At 64.5% G+C, this 14,931-nt stretch overlaps 1 protein-coding gene across 1 annotated transcript in view; it reads left to right on the top strand.

Moving 5' to 3' along the window:
- Positions 1-1,243: 1,243 nt before the first annotated feature.
- SHISAL1 (shisa like 1) overlaps positions 1,244-14,931 on the top strand; it is a gene marked incomplete at its 3' end in the record, with an annotated part of 108,038 nt that continues 94,350 nt past the window's right edge. The window contains exon 1 of the mRNA XM_079141706.1: positions 1,244-1,485. The remainder of the gene's footprint in view (positions 1,486-14,931) is intronic.

The raw sequence follows: 14,931 nt of genomic DNA, 5'->3' as shown, positions 1-14,931 counted from the left end.
CCCAGAGGTCAGGGGAGACCCAGTGAAGGGGAGAAGCCTGCTGCCTCCATGATGGCAGCTGCGCCACAAGATCCAGGCAGTTACCTCCACCCCAGGAGGCAGAGGCGGCAGAGTCCCCGGGCCCAGCCCTCCCGGCTGGCCTGTCCCACGGTGCTGAGGAGGAGGGGTGGCCTGGGAGGCTCTGTGGCTTCGTGCCAGGCGGGGCAGGGAGGAGCATGGGCTCCCGGCTCTGGGGTGAGCACCTGCCAGGAGGGGCGGGGGAGCGCCTGGCCTTCACCCCTGGGTTCAGGTTCCCACTGGGAGCAGCCGGGACCATGGGCTTCCACACTGAGGCCAGAGCCCCAGGCCGAAGCTGCCCTGCTCACCAAGGCCAGCAGCAGCACTGGTGGCCGGCCACGCACCTGGAGCCTTCCCTGGTCCTACAGCCAACCCTAGACTGGCAGTGAGAGAGGGGTCACTACTTGGTGTCCTGGCAGGGAAAGCAGGCCCAGAGGACTTGAGAGAAATGTGGGCCTCCAGGAAGGGTTGGCCCGAGCCAGGGTGCAGCCCCTGGGGCACCAGAGTCCTCGGAAAGGCAGAGGGGTCGGCAGAGGGCCCGGCCCCAGGAGGGTCAGCCCAGGGGAGCCAGCAGGGGACAAGCGGGTGGTGTTGGGTCTGTGAGCAATGCCGAGGGCGGAAAGAGAGGACTCCGTCTCCCAGGCAGGATGTGGGGGTAGGAAGAACCCAAGCATCCGTCTCCTGCCTGGTTGAGCATTTGTCAAGAGCCTTCTGCAGAGTGGACGTGGAGTGGGGACTGTGCTCCAGGCTGCAGGGAACAGAGTGGACGGTGGCCCCTGCTTTCCGCTCCAGCTCAGTTTCTGGCCCCAGCCCTGCTCTGGACAGGTGGCCCTTCTGTCCTTTGTCTTCCAGACGAGGAAACCGCGGCAAGCCAAGGAAGGGATCACTCCTCCCGGCTCATCCCAGGCCTGGCTGCTGCCATAGGCCTGTCCTCACCAGAGGGGTCTTGGAGACCCCCGTCAGGCCCTGCATTTCCCAGGTAACTCTGGGGACCATGTCCCTGTAAGACCCCATTTTCCCTCTTCCAGAACGTTCCCGGTAAGCGACAACTCAGCCCAGCAATGGGCTAGTTTGAGCCGCTGGAAATCTCAGCTGGGATCCTGGCGTCTGGGGAAGGGCCGGCTCTAAAAATAAACTGCTCGCCTCAGCCCGAGAGTCGCGGGAGCCGAGAGCCTGGGCTGCCGCTGCGGCCCCTCCCGGGCAGCTGGCCCCTGGGATGGGCGGGCGGCAGGTGGCAGCCAGGAATACTTGACCCCGGCTCTCGGAGGCACCCCATCCCTGCGGGCTCACGCACATACGGGCTCCAGCTTGGGACACGCTGCACGGAGCGAGGCCAGGGGCTATTCCCGAGCAGGGGCCCGGGACACCTGGAGCAGCTCCCTGGGGCCACTTCCCCTGCTGCTGGACAGTGACCAGCCTCCCCCACAGGTAAGGGACCTCTCCCTCGGGGATGAGGGCGGCTATGGCCTGGGGGTGGGGAAGGGGCTCTGGGGGAGGCAGGCGCGACTTTCTGTGGTTTCTCGCATCCTCCCTGGATGCCCGGGATCCTGGTTTGGGCTTCCAGCTGCTTGGGAACGGGGTCAAGATGCCTCTTACCGCCTCTCTCTCTGTACCCCAGTTTGGTGGGGACAGCGTGCCCTTTCTGTCTTTCAATAATCTTATCTACCACCAAAATGTCAGAGTCTGTGGCTTCCTGGTTGCCGGCCCCGCGTTAGAGGGTCTTGGGAGCCAGGTGGGAAAGTTTCAGCAGCGGCATCTGCTGGGTTGAGAGGAGCCTGGAGCCTTTGGGAGGAGAAGGGCCTCCCCTTCCTGCTCTTGGGGTGCAGTGGGGGAGGGAGAGACATCCAGAGCCGTCCTGCCCTGCGGGTAGGGGGCGGGGCCTCCCCAGGACAGGCGGAGGGAGACTCCCCAGGCGGGTGGGCACAGAGTCCCACCAGGGTCTCCGATTCTCGAATTCCTATCAGCCCGAGGTTTACAAAGAGGAGCCGGTTTCTGTTGGGTGGCTTCAGGCACAGGGCCAAGCTGGCGTGAGTGGGCTGCCGGAGCTGGGGGCACCTGTGCCCTGGAACTCAGGGGAGACGGCAGGTCTGACTCGGCTTCTGGGGCTTTCTGTGCCGGATCCCTGGGCTCATCCTCACCTGAGGGCCAAGCGATCAGAGATCAGAGCTAAGGGACTGAAGAACGTCCCCCTTCATCAGAGGGGACAGGTGCTGTGGGCCTGGGGGATTGGGAAGAGCCTTTCCCTGGCTTATGCAGAGGGGCCGTGTGTGGAGTGGGACCGGCACGGGGACGAGGCCTGAGGGCTTTGTCTCGGCCTCAGGCTGGGCTGGATCCTGGCCCTGCTGTGCGCAGAGGCTGGCCAGGTCAGAGCAGTAGGCGCCGGGACTGTGCCAGGACATTTGGTCCAGGATTGTGGCTGCAGGAGGGAGCGCGGGCCTGGGAGGAAAGCACTCGCAGTGGCCACTCAAGGAACTCGGAGCAGCCACAGGGGCTGGGACTGTGCACGTGGTTCCTGCAAAGAGTAGCCAAGGCCCCTGAGCTGGGGCTACACCTGCCGCCTGCCGTCCACTCTAAGTCACATCTGCAGGCTGGTTCCCTCTCCCTGCTTTCTCTGCCATGTGTCCTTGAGACCCACCCCCCAAGCGTCCCCTCCCAGCCCTCTCCAGGTCCAGTACAATTACAGCCTTTGTATGTGACCTCCGTGAAGTTCCAGCTGGGCTCCTCCCAAGGCTGCAGCCTGAGCAAAACTCGTGGCCTCTAGACTTCAGTCTCCTCGTCTGTAGAGTGGGTTGAGGCTCCCTTCCTCGCCCAAGGGCTGCTGGAGGAGTAACAGACCTCACACAGAGGGAGCAGGACACAGCACAGGGTGGCATTTGGGGCAGGGGACACTGTCCATCAAATCTGGTCTTCTGATTACCCTGGGAGCCTCCAGGTCCAGTACGTCCCAGCATGGAGCCTGGGAGCCTGGCGCTCTCGGGGCAGCAATGCTGTTGGACACACACACACGCACACACGCGCACACACACGCGCACACACGCACACATGCACGCATGGTCGGACAGCCTGCTGTACACCGCCCCATCTGGGTAGGACAGTGAGGCTATGGAAGCATCCTCTGATCCTGGCTGAAACCAAGGCAGAGAGCTTTTGGTCCACAGCACTGGGGTCACCTCTCACAATGGGGACAGCTTGCAGTGGTGCAGCCAGGGCCAAGCACAGGCCACAGATGGCCACGGCCATCAGCCATCAGGTGCTGGCTTCACCTGGGGACACCATTCTGCTCTGGCTAATTTGGTTTCCACCTAATGTGGGCACGTGGACACCACCTCTTCCCTGGGTGCCTTGGAAGTCTGCTCCTGAGAGGCCCCCACAGATTCTGAATTCCCAGCCTGGCACAGGCCCTGCAGCACCAGGAAGGCCGAGGGAGTCGGAAGCGATGGCTGTTTCCCTAGCCTGACGGAGAGGCCGCGGGACCAGAGGCCTGGGAATCAAGGCTGGTTCCTGAAATAGCAATAGATTTATCAAGCGCTGATCAGGAGCCAGGCTGCGCGCGTGAAGCTTTGCACATCTAACCATCTGTAAAGACGGGACACTGAGCAAAAGCATAGATACGGACACCCTGTCCAAAGAGTGCGGAACCCAGCCCGCCTGCTGTGTGTGCAGCCCCTAGGGAGGCGTCCGGATGCCCAGGGCCACTGAGCCCCCGTCAGGCTGGTGCCCCATCCTGCCGGGTAGGTGCCAGCTGTGGATGCTGAGGGTGAAGTCTGCCCCAGGGGAGCCCTGAGGAGCTTTACCACTCACCATGTCACCAGATCAACCTTCTGTTGAGGAGGGAGGCTGCCTCCTGTAGGCTCTTGCAGAGACAGTGCCGTGTGATAAGCATCCCCTGCACCTCAGCCGCTCACAGCAGCAAACGGATGTTTCTCACTCCTCGGCTGTGGTCTGGCTGTGGTTTGGCTGTGGTTTGGCTGGGCTCAGCTGCTGCTGCTGCCCTAGGCTCCAGGCTGTGGACCAGGATGGGGCCTGTCCTCTGTAGACAGCAGCAGGGGAGAGAAGGCCAAAGCAAGTCCTGTGAGCTGGCTGTGTCTGTCTGCTCACATCCCTTGGCCATTGTCCCATGCGAACTGCAGGGACAAACTCCAGGTTCAGGGAGGAGCAGACATGGGTGGAGGAGGGGCAGGGAATGGGCAGGCCCTGTCCTCCCCTCTGAGCATTCCCTGATGCTCTGCGGCCTCCCTCCCTCTGATTTATTCACCTGCCTGTCCCCCTGCAGGTCAGGGACTCCCTGAGGACAGTCCTGGGCCAGTTTCTTCTGGGGGGCGGGGGAGGGAAGTAGAGGTGTCTTGAGCACTAACCTGGGGACAGGGATGGCTCTCAGGGAGAGAGTCAAGTGGACTCGAGAGAGGACGTCAGCACCTAGGTCACTACTGCCCCCCAGCACAGAGGCCCTGGAATGGAGAGCGGGAGCCCCAGAGAGGCGCAGGAGCGTCTTCACGGGGAGGTGGCCGCAGAGCCCCAGGGCCGGGGCTTCAGCCAGCAGAGGAGAGGGCACTGCCCAGGCTCAGGCCTGGAGGCAGGAGGTCTGTGCCACAGTCGCTGGCTGCCCTGCTGCCACCTGCTAAGCCACCTTCCGTCCTCGCTGGGCCCGGATAAGGCCATGGGTGCCCTTGGGACCCTGCCAGGCGGCTCCCTCAGGGCCCAGCGCTCCTCTGGCTCCTGCTCCAGATGAAGAGTGACCAGGGACCTCTGATCTCACTCCTGACTCACCGGTGTCCTGTGCTTCAATAATTCATGGCTGGGGCCTCCGTCACCGCAGCTCTGGAGAATCACCACCGGCAGCCAGTGGGGGGGGGGGGGGGGGGGGCTGGGCAGCCTAAAGGTCACTCACAAATTCGCTTCACTTCTCGTTGATTTGCAAAATGAAGACTCTGCAGCCCCAGTGGCCTCGAGCTAGAAAGTGTTTAAACACCAGCCGGCACCAGCCCTGGGGGCACAGGCTGATTTTTCCTGGTTAAATACCCTTGTCTCTGAAGAACTCAAGCCGGGCAGAGCGCAGGCTGAAAGGAGGGAGCCCCCTCGCGCGCCCCTCCAGAGCAGCCCAGCCAGCTCCTCCTTCCGCCTTGGCCTTGCGTCTGTGGACCAGGAGGATGAGGAGGGAGCAGATGGGAGGGCAGACGTGGGGACAGGTGCCAGGTCCGTGCCAGGAGGAACAGCAAGAAGGGTCCAGGGACACAGAGAGGGGGGAGCAAGGACGGGAAGGGTGACCCCCACCCCATGGTGACACGTCCAGACAGACACGGGGACCTCGGGTGTCGCCTGATGAGGGGCCTGGTTCCCCTGCAGGCTGTGCACAGACGCCCAGCACACCTCGCCAGGACACGTGGGCCACCCAGGGCACCAGGTCCTGCTGCCCCTGCAGCAGCCACACGGAGGTCCAGGCTCCCCGACATCTCCAGCTCAGAAAGGAAGCCGGCTGGGGAGAAGCGGTCTTAGCGACTGTCCCGCCGCCCCGGGGAGCGAGGCCTGTCCTCTTCCTGCCTCGGTGCCCGCCACCGCACCAGGGGCCACTGCCGAGCTCCGCTCTGTGTGCAAGGAGCTGGGTCTGGAGCCAGGCGGGCGGGTGCAGACCCTGCCCTGCCGCTGGTCAACCAGCTGTCCCTCTCAGTTCCCAGTCCACACCTGGGGGGGCCAGCAGCAGCCGTCGCTGGGTCACAATGAAGACTGGATTCTCAGCTCAGAGTGCTCAGAGTGGAGCAGGCGTCCAGGGCTCGGACACCTCCCTGTGCCCCTCTGGACACCTCCCAGCCCTGGAACCTGAGGCTACTTCACAGCGCCCCAGGGGCCTGACCTCGGGGCCTTGCTCAGAATGACTCAGGCAAGCCCTTGACCTTGAGCCTGGAAAGGCAGGTTTCCGAGCTGTTGGGAGGAGGTGGGAGGGGCTGGCTCCCCCCTTGGGAGGACCCCCGGCACCTCCTCCTGGAGACTTGGGCAGACCCCCGCCCAGCCTGTTTCTTCCACGAGAAACCCGGGCCCAAGGGGCTGTCAGACCTCCCGCCAAACCCTGGCCCCGCTGGTGGAGAGCCGGCCGGCCAGGGGCTGGCTTCCAACTTCCACTCCCTGAGCTCAGCCCCGCTAGGCGCCCCAGGCCACTCCAGGGACACAGGACAGAGGACAGGTGCCACCAGCCTGTTGGGGTCAGACTGGGTCTCTTGGGGAGCTCCCTGGGTCTTCCAGGTCCTGCCTCCGAGTCCCCAGGGGCAGGAGCTGTCCTGGCCTCTCCCTGGGAGAGGCCCCGCACCCGCCCTGCACCCCCGCCTCTGCCTCCTGACCTCCTCGCCCTCCTCAGCCTGAGTGGCTCAAGTGGCCTCTTCAGCCACTCAGCTGTATCAGGTGTTTCCTGTTCTTCATCTGAAATGCCGGTGAGCGGTCAGGGTGGGCGGGATGTGGCCTCTCGCCTTGTGCAAGGGGAGCCCCACTGGAGTTGAGCCCCTTCCCCCGCTGTCCCCCTGCAGAGGCTCTGCCCCCACCTCCTCCAATCCCACCCCCTGGTGGCAGGAGGCACTTCTAGAATTCACGCGCCTGGTCCCAGGCTCCTCCGTGGCGCTCTTAGGAGGTCCTCGTGGCTTGGGGCCTCGGTGGGGCGCGACACCAGGACACTGGCAGCAATTCCCTAGAGGACACAAGGCTCAGGGAGGTCAGGGGCAGGTGCCAAGCCACCTGTGATGGAGGGGACACTGGGCCTTGGACATCTGCTAGTCTGGCCGCCAACCCTGGCCTGTGTCCATGAGCACACAGGCAGGAGTCAAGGTCCGCAGCCTGGCCTCCGGGGACCGTGACTGTGCAGGCTGGCCTCCCTCAGCCCTCGGGGTCCTTGCTTCCCACCGCTTCCCACCTAGCAGTGCCAGGTGGCTGTCCCTTCTCCCCACGGACCAGCCGGGCTCCAGTTTACCAAGCTCTGGGAGGCAGATGACCGATGGGGTCCGTGTCCAGCAGAGACAGCACCAGCAGGCCACTTCCTCCCAGACAGCCCGTGTGCCCACCCTCTCTGCAGATGAATCCCCAAGGGAGGAAGGGCCTCTGCAGCCACTCAGCTGGTGGCCGAGGGCCTCTGTTTGTGCTCTGCGTTTGGGGTGAGCGTGAGGAGCCACCTGCAGGTGGGCCCTGGGCTCTTGCGTGACCAGAGCTGGCTGAGCTGGGGTGATTGCCTGGAACAGTAGACAGACCCTCAGAGCCCAGGACTCTCCAGGGGTCTCGGGTACAGAAGCTTCCCCAGGCATCAGATCCAGGCAGGCCCAGGCATGGATTTATCTTCACACCAGGATCTGTCCCAGTCTGAGGTCTTTGCACCTGCTGTTCCCTGTGCCAGAAACACCCTTCCCTCCTGCCCTTCCCTGCCTGCCCCTAAGTGTCCTTTCAGCATCTCTGTGCTTCTTTGTCCCCTGCCCACACCAGCCTTGTCCTGTGCCTTGACTCTAGCTGTCCCCTTGTTCCTAGGGCCACTGTCCTCCTTGTAGTCACCTATTCCCCATGCAAACCTGTCTCCTCTGTGGGGCCCCCGACCCCTCCCTCTTCCCCACTGACCTGCACAGACTTCCCTGAGGGAGCACCAGCGGGTCCCTGCGGCTCCACCCCTCCTTCTCACCCGTAGGCAGGACCCCTTACAGCAGGGACAGTGTCCAAAGGAGCGATCAGGTGGGGCCCTGGAGCGGAGGGGACCTGATTCTCAAGCCAACATGGCTGGACAGGGCCCTGCCCTGGGGGAGCACAGGGGATGCAGCCTCCCACCTCTTCTGCCCACTCACCTGCTCACCTCCCGAGCCCTGAGGAGAGTCCTGGGGCCCCAGGCTCCTGGATCCCTGGGGGACAGACTGAGGAGCCAGGTGGGCAGACGGGCAGGCAGAGGAGGAGAGGCAAAGGGGCTGCGGACCTGCTCTGGTGGCAGGCAGAGTGGACAGAGGGCACGGCCACCTGAGGGGCCGCCGGGCTGCAGGGGCAGGGCAGCGGGGCCTTGGAGAAAGAGGCACTTTGGGCTCTCTCCCTGTCCTTCGGTCAAACCAGCAGGAGGACAGAGTGGCCGTGGCCCAGTTTGTCACTGGCCTGGCCTCCTGGGTGGTCCCTCTCCGGAGCCTGGGCCACGAGGGCCTGGTTCTTCTGGGCTACATGACGTGGTGGTTAAACCCAGGCCTTTGCCTGCACCGGGCCCTCAGGGCACCGATGGGACCAGCAACCGTAGCTCTGTCCAGGCCCGCTGACCACAGAGCCCGGCTCCTGTCCCTTCTGGGCAAGGAGCACAGGTGTCAGAGTCCCTTCCCACCTCCCCCAGAGTGCCTGCTCCCAGCTGCCTGCCAGATGCAACTCCCGCTCTCTGACTCTCCAAGATCAGTGACGTAAAGGGCCCAGCCGCTCCTGGCCAGATCAACGCGGCCGGCCAATTGGCTTCCCCGGGTGTGGGGAGGGGGCGTGGCCAGCCATGAGAACCAGAAGGCAGTGAGGGTCCTTGTGCCCCTGCCGTGGCTGTTCTCGAGCCATGTCCTCGAGCCACTTCAGGGGTCTCTCTGCACTCTCAGGACCCTCGATGATGCGGGGCTGCCACCCAGAAGCCAGGACGGGGGCTGTGCCAGCTCTGTGGGTGGGTAGAGCTGAGGGTCAGCTGAGGAGGCACCCACCAGTGAGGGGCCTGCTCAGCAGGATGCAGGGGGCAGGTGGGGCCTGCTGGAGTGGAATCATCTCCAGTCCAGCGCTGGGTAACCGTGTGATCTTGGGCAAGTGACCGGGGCTCCTTGGGCTTCAAGTGCCCCTTCTATAAACAGTTGCAGGATGCCCACACAAGGAGTTGACGGGGGCGGGGGCGACAGGTTGGAGGGGAGGCAGGAGAGGGGCTGGGAACAGGCTCAGGAAGCAGCCGTGAAGTAGCTGCCGAATAAGCCAGGTGGGGGCAGCCCACCTGGCCGGGTGTCCCAGGGGCCCATAGCCCCTGCTCACTGTGTGAGCTGGGCAGGCCCCTTGGCCTCACCTGGAAGCAGGACTAACGGTACAGGTCCTGGGAGATGGCAAGATTCTTAGCAAACCGTGAAGTCCCTGCACGCGTCACGGGCCGTTGCTAGAAGCCCTAATGATGCTGAGCGTGTGGCCCAGGCTGGCACTGGGGTTCGGTAAACGGTGGTTCCAGTAGCTCCCAGAGCTCTCCCAGCAGCTGTGACCCTGCGGTCAGGAGGGTGTGCCGTGAATGTGCACAGCCTGGGCTGTGTGACCTTATGTGAGTTGCTGCACTTCTCTCTGCCCCAGAAGTGGCGCACCTGGAATGCCACAAGGTGACTGCACTTGAGCTGATGGCTGCACAGAGCCTGGCCGCAGCTCCCACAGTGCCCGATAAGTGTGCGTGACAGCTGGGATAGGGTCCCACACCTGTGCACTTCCTCTCTGCTCCCGTGTCCCCGTGGCTATGTTTATGACTCCAGTGGCGTCCGCAGGCCTCTCCAACTGCTGGGTTTCCCACCTCGGGGCCCCTTCCTGTCTCTGCAGCCGCCCCGGAGCCCCCGCCTGGGCTCAGTCACACAGCTGAATCCGCAGGCAGCCTGAGCTGGGGACCGTGAGACCCACCCCTCTGTACCCTGGAAACCTGAGCTGCACAGGGAGGTGGCCCCCAAGGCCCTGCCATCCATGGCTGCCGGGTGGGGTTGCTGCGAGCCAAGTCAGCACCACAAGCCCCAGGCCAGCAATTGCTGGGCAGGCCTGATGGCCACGCTCCACCTGCCCTTGCCCGTCACCACCTAAGTGACTAGGACCCATCATGGAGCGTCCATTCTGGGCACTTGAGAAGCTGGCCCCAGCCCCTCCCCCACAGTCAGGTCTAGCTCCTGCCCCGGCATTCCCAGCGCTGAGCACCACCCACAGGAGACTGTATCCTGGCCCCTGGGTTCCCAGGGCAATGGCGCACCTCTGCTTGGGCCTGGGTGGCTCTGGCCAGCGGCCACACCTCTCCCGTGCCTTCCTGTTGGCATCTGATATCCTCGAGGCATGGAGGAGGAGTTGACCTTGTGCGGCCCAGCACCTGGCTGGGCTTCTGCGTTAAAGCCTCTGCTCTCTCCTCCTCAGAGAGGAAGGGCCTGACCTGAGGAGGTGGGCCGCCCAGGAGTAGAGGAGAGTAGAGGGGGCAAGGAAGGACAGTCTCATAGCACAGATGGGAGAGCAAGGGACGCCCTAGCTCAGGGTGTGCCAGCGAGGCTGAGACCTGCTGCCTCTGGCCGGGGCGACTGGGAGCAGCTTTCCAGGGACAGTCAGGAGCCAGGTGTGGGGACCAGATTGGTGGGACAATCACAAAGTGAAGCGAGACCCAGGAGGCGAGGTGTCAGAGCGCACCGGACCCTCCCACAGACGTGCGGGTTCCCTGGCGTCTCCGTAAAGCATCCCTGTTCACAGGGGATCGGGCAGGAACCCGAGCTGGCTCCCGGAGGCCGCAGGCCCAGGGCCGCACTCCCCTGGGTGCCTGGAGAGCCTCCCCGCATGGACGGGCCGCTGCCCCACGGGACGCTCGCTCCCCTGTGCGAGTCTCCAGTGATGTTTTAACGACTCTGTGATTGAACTGACTTGGGCTCCCTGGACATAGCTGTGCCAGGACCGAGCCCTGCAGGTGCTGGGCCTGACCGCTCTCCCTGTACTGGTGCCACATGCAGGAGGGGAAGCCCGGGGACGGCCCTGTCCTCTGACAGGCGGCAGAGGTGCCGAAGGCCAGTGGCAATCCCAGCTCCCCGTGTGCCTGTCCCCCAGACCCAGGTGAGCCCTGAGTCCCCTCCACCACCTGCACAATTACCCAAGCTGGCTGGGAGGAGCAGTGGGCAGCCCAGGCACGCTCAGTGTGGGGCGTGGCCCGGGGCTGTCGTGGTGGTTGACTCCGAGACCTGGCGCCATGGAAGGCCACGGCTCAGGAGGGGTGCAGCCCCAGACTTGAGTGGGTCCTCTTCCCTCACCTCCTGGCTGGACTCCACGTGGCCCCGGTCCCTCTTTCCTTCCCAGATTCACCAGCTGACGCCTCTGCTTCCTCCCAGGCTCCACCTCAACTCCACCTCCCCGCTGCCCACTTCCCCCACCTCAAGGCCGAGGCTCTGTGCCCCTGGCACAGAGCTCCTGCCTCCTGCCTCCAGTTGGCGGCTCCTCTTGGAGGGGGAAGCCCCACGGCGCCTGTTCCCCGCCCCCTCTGTGGTTCAGGAAGTTCACACACATGCAAATCGCAGAAGTGCCAGCCCAGGAGCAAGCTGCCCGGCCCAGCCTCTCCCAGTCAATGGCTGCGCTCAGTCATGGCTTCTTTTACAGCTTTAAATAACACGCCTGCACTTTGTCCTGCAGGCCTTGTGTGGTGTCCTGGGCTGCGCCCCAGGTCCAGCTGTGCGCCTTCCCCTCCTCCTCCTTACCACCCGGAGTGGCACCGTGATTTCAAACACACCATTGCTGCCACTTGCCTGACCCGGCACACCCACCTCTGCCCCTCTCTCTGTCTGTGTCCGTGTCTCCCCCACCAGGCCAACAGCCCCAGGGAACTCATGGGGCCTGGCCCTCGAAAGGCACGCTGCCACTCTGCATGGTCCCCGCTACCCCTTTCCCCATCATGTCTTCTCCTTGGTCCCTGCATAATTATGAGGAGTGCTGTGTGTGCAGCAGGGCTCAGATGGGCGTGTGGCTGGGCTCAGGTGTGCGTGCAGCAGGGCTCAGGTGTGCATGCAGCTGGGCTCAGGTGGGCATGCAGCTGGGCTCAGGTGGGCGTGCAGCCTGGCGCAGCACCTGCACTGGGGTGGGGGACACACCCACTGCTGGCCCTTGTCTGGAGCAACCCTGTTTGCCCTTCCTCCTGTGGACAGTCAGCTGGTCCTGGGCTGCTTTTGAACCTCTTCCTGTGGGCAGGGCTGCCCGTGCCTTCAGCTCCTGGCTGGCTGGGAACTGGGAATCCACTCAGGGTCCCTGGGCTTTCTCCCCTGTTGGCCTCCTGGATCTCACCAGGCGTGCGCTCGCTCCCTGCACACCAAGCACCTTCGGCCTGTGCAGGTGCCCCAGCTGCAGCCGGGGACTCTCCTTCCCTTGTGTTCTAAACCACCCTCTGTCCCGCCCCGCAGGCCCTCCAGCGAGCGGCTCACCCACTGCTGCAGGGTCCCACATCCCCGTCCTGGCTCTTGGTCCCTTGGCCCACTGCTGACCGAAGGTCGCTCTGTGCTGCCTCGTCTCCCGGAACGCCAGCTGGCCTGGCCGGCGGGCCTCTGACCCGGCGCCACCCAGGCTCTGCTCATCAGTTCTGGCACCTTCCGTTTCGTGGTGTCCCAGCTGCTCTCTCTGGGCTCGTACCCATTGCCCACCCCCATGGCACCCACAGACGTGCTGCCCTGGGTCCCAGAAGTCAAAGGTCACCATCGCCAGCAGCTCTGGGTAATAGGAGCGGGGACCAGGTGACACCCGTCCCAGGCTCCCTGCCCCTGACCCGTCCTGTCCTTCAGCAGCCGCGGGGAGACCTGCTCCCCCCGCTCTGGCTGAGGCTGGCCGAGCCCCGGCTCTGCCCGGCTGGCCCTCCTCCCTGCGGGCAGACCGCAGCTCATCCTTCTTTCCTTCCCACAGGCCCCAGGGAGGGAGCGCAGAGGCCCAGAAGCCGGGGTGCCATCTCAGGCGAAGTGCCTCCTCCCAGGGTGTCGACGGCTTCTCCTGGCGGATGGCCGATGACCCTGTCCCTTCTTCCCCCGAGGAAACACCACTGGCCTCTCTCTCCCATCTTGCGGGTGGCAGGCCCCAGGCATCCGCCAGGTCTGTGGCTCACCCAGTCCTCAGGGCAGCTGCGGGGGAGGGCGGCTGGACATTCCTTCTCTGGGGCAGTGGCCAGTGCGGGCTGTCAGCTGCCTTCCTGCCCATCGCTCAGCTGGGCAGTGCTCCTCCTGGGCGCCCGGCAGCGGCTGCTCTGCTCGGGTTGGCCCTCTGCCCCCTGAGCTCCAGGGAAGGGCCGGGCAGCCTCCTGCCACCTCTGCTCAGGGTGATGGCCTCTGACACAACCCAGCCTCACACTCCCAGGCCCGCCGGCTACTGACCCTGGGTGGGGCTCCTCTGACCCCTGCACTGGCAGGGAGGCCCACAGAGGCGCCCAGGCCCAGGGTGAGACCCGCAGCTCGAGCCCTCTGTGCCCTGGGAGGTGTCCTGACAGGCCCTGGGGGGGCGAGGACTGCCCAGTGCCCGCTCTGTGCCCCCCACCGGCCTGCGCTCATCAGTGGGCAGGACCGGCGTTTGGAGCCCGATCTCCTCAGAGCCTGTGAGTGACCCCGGGGGTGGGTGCTAATAACCCCAGAGGGGTCCCGGGGCCCGGCAGGCTGCAGCAGTTCCGGAGAGGCGTGCCTGGGGAGTCTGCTGGGAGGTTGAGGAGAGAGGAAGGGTGGAGGGGCTGGGGACCAGGCAGCCTTGCCAGAGCCCAGGACTCGGCCCCAAGAGCCAGAGGCCACACCGCACATTGGCACCTGCAGTCCAGAGGGCAGCCAGTGACATTGTGCTTGGAGGGGGCAGTGCCAGCCAGCACCTGAGACTCCCGCACGGCCAGTCCTGGAGTTGGATGTCCCCTGCTAGGGCAGGGTGTGCCAGGGAGATGCCTGTGCCTCCCACCCCCCTTTCTCTGGCCTTTCCTCCCAGCACCCACTTTTACTGACCCTACTCCCCTGAGAACAGTGTACAGAGGTAGGAGAAGTTTGGCCAAGGATCACCAAAACTCAGCTTTACAGCTAACTCCCAATGTGCTGTATGACCTTCAGAAAGTCACCCGACCTCTCTGAGCCATAGCTCTTACTCATCTGAAAATGAAAATAATAGTCCTGCCACCAGAAGCTGCAGTGTGGGCCCAAGGGGTGACAAATGGGGACAGACCCTGAGAATGGGAGGCAGCTGCAGGGAGGCCGCTCAGCACGGCCATGCACGCAGATGTCCTGCCTGGAGAGAGGGCACCTGGTCGCCCCTCGGGCCTCTCCACTGGGGGCAGCTGGAAGTCAGGCCCTTGGCTCTCGGCTGTGATCCGCTGATTTGATTAAGGTCTGTGCCCCTGCTGGAGGACGGCTGGCGTAATCGGCGCTGAGGGAGGCTGGGCATGGATGGGGTCATTACGCTCCTGGCAGCTGATCCGGCTAAGGAAGGGATCGACGGCCTAATTCCTCCTCAAGTGCTCTGCCTTCAACCCAGGACACTTCAAATGACTGGTGGGCAGAGCAGGCGCCGCGCAGGGCCATGTGCACAGGGCAGCTTGGCCCGGGGGCTGCAGGCAGCAGAGGGAGGGGTGCTGCTGGGCTCCCGGCCACGCCGGTCTTCCCTGGCTGTCCCCCTCCTCTCGCCCGTCCTCAGGGGCTGGCTGGGCTCCTCAGGCAAGCACCCTGCTGGGTGCTGGTCCAGGCCAGGTGCCCCTGGAACTTCCCAAAGACCAGCAATCCGCCCTCCTGCGGCTGACCGCCCCTCCCCCTCTGGGCTGCTGTCCACCGGATAAAAGGCCACCTCTGTGGAATCCGGTCCGGCTGCTCCCTGCCCAGCCCCCGCTCACCTCTGCAGCCTCCCCTGGGGACGCAGCCCTTCGCACACTCTTCCACCCAGTCCCAGGCCTCTCCCACTCCACAGCCATCAGGCTGCCCCTCTGTGTCCTTCCGGCCACTGTGTCCCCAGGAGCCATCCACCCTGTCACACATTCATGTGTCCTCCCCGGGGACCCCCAGTCTTCCACCTCTGCCTCTGGAGACTGGCTCGTGGTAGATGCTCTGTGAACAGGCAGGAGAGATATGGCTGCAGGAGCCCATGGTGGCCAGGGACAAGTCCCCAGCAGTTGTCACGCGAGATCAGGGCGAGAGGAAGCAGCAGGTCAGGAGCACGCAGGGCCTCAGG

This window comes from Sciurus vulgaris (genome assembly GCF_902686455.1).
Source record: "Sciurus vulgaris genome assembly, chromosome: 5".
NCBI lineage: Eukaryota > Metazoa > Chordata > Mammalia > Rodentia > Sciuridae > Sciurus > Sciurus vulgaris.
This window is presented reverse-complemented; position numbering and strand designations above follow the sequence as displayed.